Below are 12,299 nucleotides of genomic sequence, written 5' to 3'. Positions count from 1 at the left end.
ATCAGAGCTCTGTGATCAGAATACTAAAGCTGAATGAACTGTGAAGTCTACTGTATACAATACCATTGTGTAATGCCTTTCACAGAAAGCACTTAATACGTTGTGTTTTGAAAGATAGTGTATTTCTTGGGGTGGGGAGTGCAAAATGGTTGAGACAATTGTTGAGTAAAAACGTGGCTTTAGAGCTTCTGTGACAATGATATCTAAAGGGTACGGTATCGGAAAGATACAGAATTCTCATGTTTAATCACGGAGTGATTCAGTCACACTGTGAAATCTAGTCAATGATCAACCAATTATTTCAATTGTGAAAGTGTCTGACAGGCCATTCAAATGATGGCCATGCAAACACACGCTTCACACTCTCAAACACACATAGACACACACACTTCACACGTTTCACACACACACGCACACACACACACACACACACACACACACACACACATGTAGTCTACACCCAGACACACACACTTGCATATACACAGCTTTGAAAGGCAGTACTTAAACAGCAAGAGAATCTCTGCTTTGGGGCAAGTGCAGTGCAGCCAAGCACAAAATGTAGATAGGAGCTGAGGCACATGACCAAGCTTAGGTAATGGAGAAACAAACACATTAACACCCATAACCACATTTCTTTGAACAGAAGTGCTGATTGTCACAAACACAACACGTACAGAAGAAAATTAATCGTGATCATCATTGCTGAAGGACTGATGCAGATCACACAGGCACAGCTCCAGTATGCACGTGTAGTGGAGGTGATTTGGAATCATGCTGTTCTGATGAGGTAACTCTGCATGAAGTCCTCAACCAAAGAGGACATTTGGTGTAATGGTTAAGACATTGGATTTCCAAGAGGGAGACCAGAGTTCACATCCCACCAGAAACACTGACATAATGTGACAGCATTCTGCAACTTCATTCTGTATTAACAAACCATTAAGAGTCTTTGGTGTCACACTGTGAAAGCCACCTTACCAGACACACTTCTCTGTCTCTCACTACTTGTACCACAACAGACAGCTACTATCATGCCACTTTTTTTGCTGTCTCTTTCCCCCTCTATGCAGTGTGTTTTCAGATCCTCACGGGAACACAAGCCTCTATAAATAACCTTGTTTACCCCTCTGTGCTGTTTTGTGTTTGTCTGTGTCCTGCTGTGACTTACTGTGCCAACCCACTGTTTTGCTTTGGTGGAGTGTCACACTCTATAAGAGCACGCCAAGAAACGGAGGAAAGCAAGTTGAGAAAGAGAGACTACTGATGACGAGGAGGAGAAGAATGGCAAAAAGATGGAGAGGGTCGGAGAATGGAGGTGAATCGAAGGGACTGCTGCTCGTGTGAGAGTGGCTGACCTGCATGGTAGTGTCATCCCACTCAGTGGCCTGTTAATGACACAGATGAAGTCACTGTATTACCATGGACTAACCTGGCCCGTGTCTTTGTCTGCCCTGCTCCTTCTCTCACCTCTCTACGGTTCGTAACACACTGACCAATTGATCCTTTTGTGTCCCTGCCTGGATAGATGAACAATGAGGCAAAGGAACAGATAGAAAAAGACTAGAAATTAGAATGTCTGTGAGCCTGAATAATGTGGTAACTGTATGGCAGCAGGGCTATAATGGTTTCACAACCCTATTGTCCTGGACAAAAGTCCACTTTTAGAATTTAGCTTTGCTTGCGCACCTGACGTTATAGCAAGGCCTAGACATACTCTTGTCCATATCCACTTGTACTAAACTGAGGGCATACAGCTGAGGTAGTAACCCATCAATGAACCTCAAACGTCACAGATAACATCTATACTCTAGTGACTGGCATCTCCTCTACAGCAACATGAATTCATCTGGCTGCCTTTTTCCTGACCACATTCACAATTGACCCTGAGGACAAAAAGAGAGGAGAACGACAAGAGAAAAGACTTCCGTACACAGCTTTGAATAAGAGAGAAGGATGAGAGCCTACAAATATACAGTTAATATACAGTACCAGTCAAAAGTTTGGACACACCTACTCATTCAAGGTTTTTTCTTTAATTTGACTATTTTATACATTGTAGAATAATAGTGAAGACATCAAAACGATGAACTAACACATACAGAACAATGTAGTAACCAAAAAAAGTGTTAAACAAATCAAAATATATTTTATATTTGAGACACTTCAAAGTAGCCACTCGTTGCCTTGACAGCTTTGCACACTCTTGGCATTATCTCAACCAGCTTCACCTGGAATGCTTTTCCAACAGTCTATGATTTCATATGTGTTAATTCATAGTTTTGATGTCTTCTCTATTATTCTGCAATGTAGAAAATAGTAAAACATTTATAAAAACTGTTGAATGAGTAGATGTGTCCAAACTGTTGAATGAGTAGACGTGTCCAAACTGTTGACCGGTACTGTATGTGGTGTAACCATGTAACAAAAAACAATGATAGCAGAGGATAGAGCGAGTGTCTTGTCTCCCAACACCTCTGTCATTGCAGAACATGGTTATGCTATGAGACGCAGGCAGGGGTCAGTGCACAAGCGGGGGTATTAGAATATATCACTAAACCAGGACTATGATGAGAATAGAGCTCTGGCTCAGATCTGACTGTACTATACTGAGCCCTTCAACTCCAGTCCTAGGGGGCCGAAACACAGCTTTTTCTTTCTACCTGCTATCTGTCTCTAAAACCTGCTAGGTAACTGCACTCACCTGGTGTCCCAGTTCTGATTCTGTCTCTAATTAGAAGGAGATTATTAAAAAACTGAAATGTTCTAGCCCTCCAGGACTGGCGTTGAAGAGCTCTGCTTGTTGTTTGAATGGATAGGGCATTTCATAGATGAGTAGCTAGAGCAACAGAAAACCATCAAAGCATGATTCAGACTCTTCACAGTTGAATTATTGAGGGACTGCCATTGGAGGAGTCACACTAATTCAACATTGGCTTCCTTCCTTGTCTCCTTGCCTCCTGTCCTTTGTGCCCATGGAGCTATAGTAGCTAGGTGTTGCAGTTAGTTGGCAAACGGGAGAGAGGGAGTTAAAATGACTACAACAAGTAGTCTTGTAGCTAACATAGTTATATCAAGCACTGTAAAGGCCATCCAATCATTGTTGGAGTGTTGCATTGCATGGCAATACCTATTTTGTTATTTTGTAGTAACCACTTATTCTCAAAACAATACTTTTGAGGAATACAAAGACACAAAATCACTATTGTAGCTGTAGTGCCACTCTCGAAAACTTTAAGGCTGAATTATTTCAACATCATTCTCTCACAATCTTTTTTCCCACCCTTCTCTCACAGCATCCACCATCAGACCACTCTCCTTCGCCCAATTCCCCCACTCCTTCCATCCTCTGCCTCACACAACCTCATTTTTGAGATGTAGAAAAACGTATTCCCAGGGGAGAAGCTGCTGATTTCACCACTGTATCTGACTGATGACATGCAGTCTTTTATAGGCCCCACGGTTAATCGCCGTTCAGCTGATTTTAATGGCAAATATTAACAGGAGATGTAATGGCTGAGACAGCGGTGGTCTGGTCAATGGAGACAAATTGAGGACGGCTGAGAGTCAATGGGTTAGGTCCACCTAAGGTTCACAGCCATTTACTGGATGTAGAAAGAAAACAAAACTGAAATCTGCCCTCATCTCACTCTAGATCACTTAGTACCAACTTAACCGATACAGGCTTCTACACCAGTGCACAAAGACAGGCTGCTACTGTCTGCTGGCCCTGCTTTAAACACTCCATTCCATGGCCAGATACTGAACTCTCCAATGTGCCAATACGAACCCTCTGTCTTCACAGTTAACCACTTGAAAGCGGCAAGTAGAAGGGATAGGAGCCCGAAAGACAGCAACTGTGAAGTGAGAGTTGTTAAGAGAACAGATCATTGGACAATGACCATATTAACCAGCCCACTTTTTGATTTAACCAGCATACAAGTGCAGGGATGAATCAACATTTTATTTCCTTGATTACGCTTGTCCTCTGGCTTCCATGGTCAGGCACTTCACCTTCCATCGTTTAGGAGGCATTGTCTCCCGATGACTATCATTCGTCATCATTGACTGACTAGATGCTTGGCCATCTTCACACACAGTAAACAGCCAAATCTCCCCGATCGATGGAGCCCATTTAATTTTAGCTATTGACTCACGGTCGCTCAACAGACAGAGATGCTGAAAAAATACAAAACACTTAAATGGAGATGCGGCCTGAAAACTCTGCTTCTCACTAACAATCTTTCACATGCCTTACTTTTATTTTCCTTCATAAGTAAAATGAGGATTATGACTCTACTGCAATTAATTCCAATTAGACTGGTTTGGATTGGCTGTCATTTTCACCCCATTCCGGAACTTTTAGGGTTTATGACTTTAAAGCTAGTGACTTTAAAGCTTGATTTGATTTGAGTCCTATTGTGTTTGAGTCCTATTCTTTAACCTTGATTTTTGTTTGCAATGGAGACGAGACTCCAACATATCAAACTGGATATTGAATTGTGTTTGGTTGTCAACGCAACCAAGAAAATTTAAAGAATAGGATCAAATCAAACAAGGGTTTATGACATAGCCCCGCTAAGTGAATTTAAAGTTAGATTTGATTTAGTCCTCAGCTTTAACTTTGATTATTGGTGGAGATGGAGACGTGAATCCAACATATCAATTATTAATTTGTAGTCAAACTGTAATTACCACCAGACTAAGTCAGTAGCACAAAAGTTACATCTCCTTCAAATGTTGATATTTGGTTGCGTTGACAACCAAACACAATTCAATATCACTTTTCCAACACAGTAAATAGCTTATTAACAAGTTACATTATATGTTGGATCCACGTCTCCAACTCAACCGAAAATACAATTTAAATATTAAGCTAGTGGCTCAGAAGAAAATATCCAAGCATTAGATATACTTAAAATGTTGATATTTGGTTGCATTGTCAAGATCTTCACAATTTCTATAATAATCTGTTCAGAATATTGAAACGCATTGATCACTTGCACTAAGTACTTTTAATGTAATCTCAACTGAAATCCAGGTCATTTGGTTGTGCTATTAGATGAAGCACAGTGGTAACACATTAAGTTGTTGTATAAATACAAAATTGTATTCCCATTTGAACTGTTTTTAAATGGTTGAAAGTGCAGTGATGACACATTTAGAGGACAAGTAAAGCAAACATCTGACATTGTTTTTCCATTGGAATTTGGTTGTGCTTTTAGATGGTTGAAAGCAGTGATAACACATTGGGAATTCAACAAACTTTTGGCTGTTTTTTTGTCGGTGAATAAGGGTTGACATCTCATATTTAACTAGGCATTGCTCAACCTCTCAAACAAGTTTTACCCAAAATTCCACGTTGAAATGACGTGGTGTGCCCAATGAGAAGGAGAGAGAGAACACAGAAGAGGAATCGAACAACGCAAGCAGATAATCTAGGGCTCTGCCCCAATGTGTAAATGGGTGACATTACAAGGGTGGGTACACCAGGGAAGAGATCAATCGGCTGCTTGTTGTTGTTCTGTAATGCATAACTATATAAGTAGTCAACCTTCAGGGGAAAACCAGGGAATTAATGAATAAAACAGAAAGAGAGAAACGCCACACCTGATCTTCATGAGTGCTTGTTTCCTTTGAAATGGGGTCTGTTTGACTAGACTAAAATGAACAGCTTTGTATGAGTTAAAAACACATGGCATGCTAGCTCTACCCTGGTGACACAGTGGACTAATTCTAAGGATAGAGAACAGAAGATCATAGTTTTGGATCTCACTGACGCTGTGCCACAAAAAAAAGTGTTTGCATGGTTAATGCCTAAGGAAATGAAATTTCCAAGTGTCCTATCTGTGTTTGGAGTTCAAAACAGTTAACCCAAACTAAGCTAGCAGTGTTATTAAAATGATTCTCAGAAAGTGAATTAAACCTCCCAGGAAAACTTTCAGGAAACCATAGTAAAACGTTCTCAATCCATGCAACCTAAAAATGTACGCTCCCAGAACAGGTAGGATTTTCACTTCTGTTCACAGAACAGTAAAATGTCACTTTTTTTAAACGGTCAGGAAACGTATGACTTCGTTCCCAGATCCAATGGGAAATCAAAAAGGTACATTACCACAACTTCTAAGGAACCAAATGTGCTAGTTGGGATAAGCTATTCTACATAGGGCAAAATGTTGTTGTGGGTTCCTAGATCTCTATCATTAGGAATGGAGTTGAAATGATCAATCAGCTATGGGCCAACACGTCTGTTTTCAGTGTAACTTGCATACCTATTCATTTTAGAATCCCTCCTCACATCAGCTCTAAAAATGCTATACTGTTAGAACAGTTTCTGCAGAGGTGCTCCTCACATGGACAGAGCTGGAGGGCCCTCTGTAGGTAGGATTGCTTCACTGTTCTCCTGATGATCCTGCACATGCATAGTAGAACATAATTCAACGGCAATGACCGTCTAAGTCTACAAACATGAATAGCAATATATATTCAGACAATGTTACAGAGCACAAGACACTTACCAATAGATCTTTTCACAATATATTGGCACAGAAAAATGCTTACATTATCATCACGATCTTAAATCAAATACCCCCATTCCTATTATATCACAGGACACCCGTCAATAATGTTTAAGTCAGTAAAAGGCATGGAGTATATTATTCAGATAATATTCATACAGTCACATTAACACACCATAATACAATGGACTAGTGAGCTCTATGAAGCACATTCTCCAGTTTTAACTTAGAATGCATTAGCATTGTGGCAATGACATAACAAAATAATGGGCAGCACTTCCTCTTTACAGCCAGTGCCTTGAGCAAAAAGCACCAGCAAATAACCAGGCTGTTACCTTAGCTGTTAACTTTACATGGTAATACGTTCTGGGATTTAATGCTTAATGAGTCATTACTGAGAACTAAAGATTTGGCGCTAATCAAAAACCTTATCAGAGGCTTCTTCTTTACCTTTTTTGTTTTAAATCAACGCTTCTGAGTTCAGTTGCTCAATCTTTGAATATACACATATCAGTGAACCAAAATAGAAGCACTTAGCTAAGTCAATGTAAAATACTTGACATTAAACGTCAGCATGGCATCATTTGATAAAGCGCTTTGGACATTAAACTCCTCCGCCACTTATCAGTCATGGACCATCTCTCATGACTTCACCATTTAAAGACATGCAGGAGTTAAAAATCAAATCAAATGTTATTTGTCACATACACATGGTTAGCAGATGTTTATGTGAGTGTAGCGAAATGCTTGTGCTTCAAGGTCCGACAATGCAGTAATAACCAACGAGTAATCTAACTAACAATTCCAAAACTACTACCTTATACACACAAGTGTAAGGGATAAAGAATATTTACATAAAGATATATGAATGAGTGATGGTACAGAGCGTCATAGGCAAGATGCAGTAGATGGTATTGAGTACAGTATAAACATAGGAGATGAGTATGTAACCAAAGTGGCATAGTTTAAAGTGGCTAGTGATACATGTATTACATAAAGATGCAGTAGATGATATAGAGTACAGTATATACATATACATATGATGAATAATGTAGGGTATGTAAACATTATATTAAGTAGCATTGTTTAAAGTGGCTAGTGATGTATTTTACATCAATTCCCATTATTAAAGTGGCTGGAGTTGAGTCAGTGTGTTGGCAGCAGCCACTTAATGTTAGTGGTGGCTGTTTAACAGTCTGATGGCCTTGAGATAGAAGCTGTTTTTCAGTCTCTCGGTCCCAGCTTTGATGCACCTGTACTGACCTCGCCTTCTGGACGATAGCGGGGTGAACAGGCAGTGGCTCGGGTAGTTGTTGTCCTTGATGATCTTTATGGCCATCCTGTGACATCGGGTGGTGTAGGTGTCCTGGAGGGCAGGTAGTTTGCCCCCCGGTGATGCGTTGTGCAGACCTCACTACCCTCTGGAGAGCCTTGCGGTTGTGGGCAGAGCAGTTGCCGTACCAGGCGGTGATACAGCCCGACAGGATGCTCTCAATTGTGCATCTGTAGAAGTTTGTGAGTGCTTTTGGTGACAAGCCAAATTTCTTCAGCCTCCTGACGTTGAAGAGGCGCTGTTGCGCCTTCTTCACGATGCTGTCTGTGTGGGTGGACCAATTCAGTTTGTCTGTGATCTGTACGCCGAGGAACTTAACTTACAACCCTCTCCACTACTGTCCCATCGATGTGGATAGGAGGGTGTTCCCTCTGCTGTTTCCTGAAGTCCACAATCATCTCCTTAGTTTTGTTGACGTTGAGTGTGAGGTTATTTTCCTGACACCACACTCCGAGGGCCCTCACCTCCTCCCTGTAGGCCGTCTCGTCGTTGTTGGTAATAAATCCTACCACTGTTGTGTCGTCCGCAAACTTGATGATTGAGTTGGAGGCGTGCGTGGCCACGCAGTTGTGGGTGAACAGGGAGTACAGGAGAGGGCTCAGAACGCACCCTTGTGGGGCCCCAGTGTTGAGGATCAGCGGGGTGGAGATGTTGTTACCTACCCTCACCACCTGGGGGCGGCCCGTCAGGAAGTCCAGTACCCAGTTGCACAGGGCGGGGTCGAGACCCAGGGTCTCGAGCTTGATGACGAGTTTGGAGGGTACTATGGTGTTAAATGCTGAGCTGTAGTCGATGAACAGCATTCTCACATAGGTATTCCTCTTGTCCAGATGGGTTAGGGCAGTGTGCAGTGTGGTGAAATTGCATCGTCTGTGGACCTATTTGGGCGGTAAGCAAATTGGAGTGGGTCTAGGGTGTCAGGTAGGGTGGAGGTGATATGGTCCTTGACTAGTCTCTCAAAGCACTTCATGATGACGGAAGTGAGTGCTACGGGGCGGTAGTCGTTTAGCTCTGTTACCTTAGCTTTCTTGGGTACAGGAACAGTGGTAGCCCTCTTGTAGCATTTGGGAACAGCAGACTGGGATAAGGATTGATTGAATATGTCCGTAAACACACCAGCCAGCTGGTCTGCGCATGCTCTGAGGGCGCGGCTGGGGATGCCGTCTGGGCCTGCAGCCTTGCGAGGGTTAACACGTTTAAATGTTTTACTCACCTCGGCTGCAGTGAAGGAGAGTCCGCATGTTTTGGTTGCGGGCCGTGTCAGTGGCACTGTATTGTCCTCAAAGCGGGCAAAAAAGTTATTTAGTCTGCCTGGGAGCAAGACATCCTGGTCCGTGACTGGGCTGGTTTTCTTTTTGTAATCCCTGATTGACTGTAGACCCTGCCACATACCTCTTGTGTCTGAGCCGTTGAATTGCGATTCTACTTTGTCTCTATACTGACGCTTAGCTTGTTTGATTGCCTTGCGGAGGGAATAGCTACACTGTTTGTATTCGGTCATGTTTCCGGTCACCTTGCCCTGATTAAAAGCAGTGGTTTGCGCTTTCAGTTTCACACGAATGCTGCCATCAATCCACGGTTTCTGGTTTGGGAATGTTTTAATCATTGCTATGGGAATGACATCTTCAACGCACGTTCTAATGAACTCGCTCACCGAATCAGCGTATTCGCCAATGTTGTTGTTTGACGCAATACGAAACACATCCCAGTCCACGTGATGGAAGCAGTCTTGGAGCGTGGAATCAGATTGGTCGGACCAGCATTGAACAGACCTCAGCACGGGAGCTTCTTGTTTTAGCTTCTGTCTGTAGCCAGGGAGCAACAAAATGGAGTCGTTACTTAGTAAGTTCATGGTTACTCGATAAAAACAGGCTGTGCAAAAGGAAGTGTGGCCACAAGTTGGATCGCCATTGTAGCTCCTCCACCAAAATGGACACCAGGGGCCTGTTGCACAAAACTAGGATAAGGGATTAAGCCAGGATATCTTGGTGATCCTGGCTCAATTGATCCGTAATCCGGTTGCACTAAAGATGGATAGGGGGCAGGAGGATATGTTATGGTATAAATTACCATGGAGATTTATTCTGTGGAGCTAGCCTGCTCCAGACCAGGCTAAATTCCAGGATCTATTTAATCTCATCCCTAATGTCAGTCAGCAGTCACCACAAATGGAAACCAATAGTTATTTCACTGCTCACTATACATTGTTATCACATATAACTAGACCCACTGTTATTTAAACGTTTGTGATCATTAATTTCAATGATTTTGGATAAAAAATGATTTTTAGATGATGTTGCTATCATTAGATAATTTACAGTTTCCCATAGACTATAAGGCTATATATAAAATGCTAGAATATTAGGGCCACAGAGGGGAAAAAAACACAAGTCATAATATTGTAACCAGTTGTTTTAAAGGAGGACAGTTGTTAAAATGACAGATGTGGGGCATTTCGTGAAATTGTACTTCAGTATGGTTTCATAAACAAAGACATGCTGATGTGCCAGAATATTAAGTATCACATTGTCATAAGTATCAAAACTGTAAAAACAATATGTAGCTTTTCTGCAGAAAGAACCAGCCTCATAAATTTATGACTTTATCCTTTTTCTTCAGTGTGGCCCTAGTACTCTGTCATATAAACAAATACACATTCCATATGAATATAAAAACACAATGTGTAACATTATGTTCCTTTATTGAATAAGGACAAAACAAAGCAGGTAAACCATCAGCTCCTTTCAAAACTGAAGTCACAGTGACTCTACAAGATGGAAAGCACAGAATCTAAGCATATTATACAAAATGATACATATACAGACCTTTGAATGTGTATAACACACCCTGCATGTCTGCACACTAAAATAAATGCAGGACAAATCCATACACATCAACTGAACAGAAAAATGAATGGATGCAGTAGCCTCCCTGCAGCCTTGTATTACACACAGTATACCGCACAAACATCATAAGAGGCCAAATTCGTCAAAAAACGAACCCAAAAAAACCCAAATTCCTCTGCCACCGCAGGACATATTTAACCAAAATTGAAAGCACACATACTAACTAAAATAATTCAACACATATTGGTCCCTCAGCAGCCGACCACTGTCGTCATCAGGGAAGATTGCCGGATTGTCCCAGTCCATGGCTGGTGGCACTCTGGGGGCCCTCTCCTTCCTCAGGCAGGCCACATTGTGAAGGACAGCACAAGCCACAGTAATATCACATGCCCTAACAGGGCTGACCCTTAATTTGTGAAGGCAGTGAAAGCGTGCCTTCAGGAGGCCAAAGGTCATTTCAACTCTGGCCCTGGTCCTGGCATGGGCATGGTTGTAGGCCTGCTGTGCTTCCTGGGGGTCTGTGAAAGGTGTCAGGAGAAAAGGCTGGCAGCCATACCCCCTGTCTCCCAGCAACACACCAGAGAATTCACCTGTCAACACAAAATCTCATCATTACTACCTCATAAACACAGTGATATTCTTGACACAGCCATGATGGTTATAAATAGGGGTTGTGTGGCTTACCTTGTGATAGGTACTGATAGATTTCAGAGGCCCGAAAGATTCTGGAGTCATGGACTGAGCCAGGCCATTTTGCCACAACATTGCTGATCACACAGTCAGCATTGCAGACCATCTGAAATCATAAGATGAGGAATATTACACCAATCAATGCACATCACTGGCAATGCAGAGTGTTCGTCAATGGACAATATCAAAAAGTTATGTTCACCTGAACATTAATGCTGTGAAAGGATTTCCTATTCACAAAATCGGCCTCATGGGCACCTGAGGGGGCTTTTATCCTTATGTGTGTGCAGTCCACTGCACCAATGACATTGGGGAAACCTGTCACACAAAGTAATGAGTATCCTACTATGTGTTAACAGTTGTCCTGTAATTTGTAGATCCTCTTACCTGCAATCCTATAGAACTCCTCTTTGATGTCACAGAGTCTTCTGTGGCCAGGGAAGGAGATGAAGACATCTGCTAATGCTTTGATAGCCAGACACACACTCCTTATTGTGCGGCAAATTGTGGCCTTGTTCAGCTGTTCTGCATCCCCCACTGAGTACAGGAAGGCTCCACTAGCAAAAAAGCGCAAGGCCACACAAACCATTTGCTCCACACTCAGTGCATGGCTCCGTGCAGTGCGGTGCTTAATCCTGGGACCCAGTAGTCTGCATAGATACCTGATGCCATCTGCAGAAAACCTGTATCTTTCATATAGATGGTCATCAGGGAAGGCCAGTGGGTCCAACCGGTCCCTGAAGACCCTTTCTCACCTGAAGGCTCTCCTCAGCACAAGTGCTTCTTCATCCACCACATCTCGCACGAATGGGCATGCCATTGTCAGAGCAGAAAGGAACACACAATTTTGGGCCTTCATATAGGCTAGTGGCCACACCTGGTGCTGGGGGGGGTGGGCAAAAGAGGGCGATG

General features: G+C 42.4%; 1 pseudogene; it reads right to left on the bottom strand.

Annotated features, from left to right (window-relative positions):
- Positions 1-1,874: 1,874 nt before the first annotated feature.
- Positions 1,875-12,299, bottom strand: part of LOC110491047 — a 35,307-nt pseudogene continuing 24,882 nt past the window's right edge.

The sequence above is a fragment of the Oncorhynchus mykiss genome, chromosome 16 (genome assembly GCF_013265735.2).
Source record: "Oncorhynchus mykiss isolate Arlee chromosome 16, USDA_OmykA_1.1, whole genome shotgun sequence".
Taxonomy (NCBI): Eukaryota; Metazoa; Chordata; class Actinopteri; order Salmoniformes; family Salmonidae; genus Oncorhynchus; species Oncorhynchus mykiss.
This window is presented reverse-complemented; position numbering and strand designations above follow the sequence as displayed.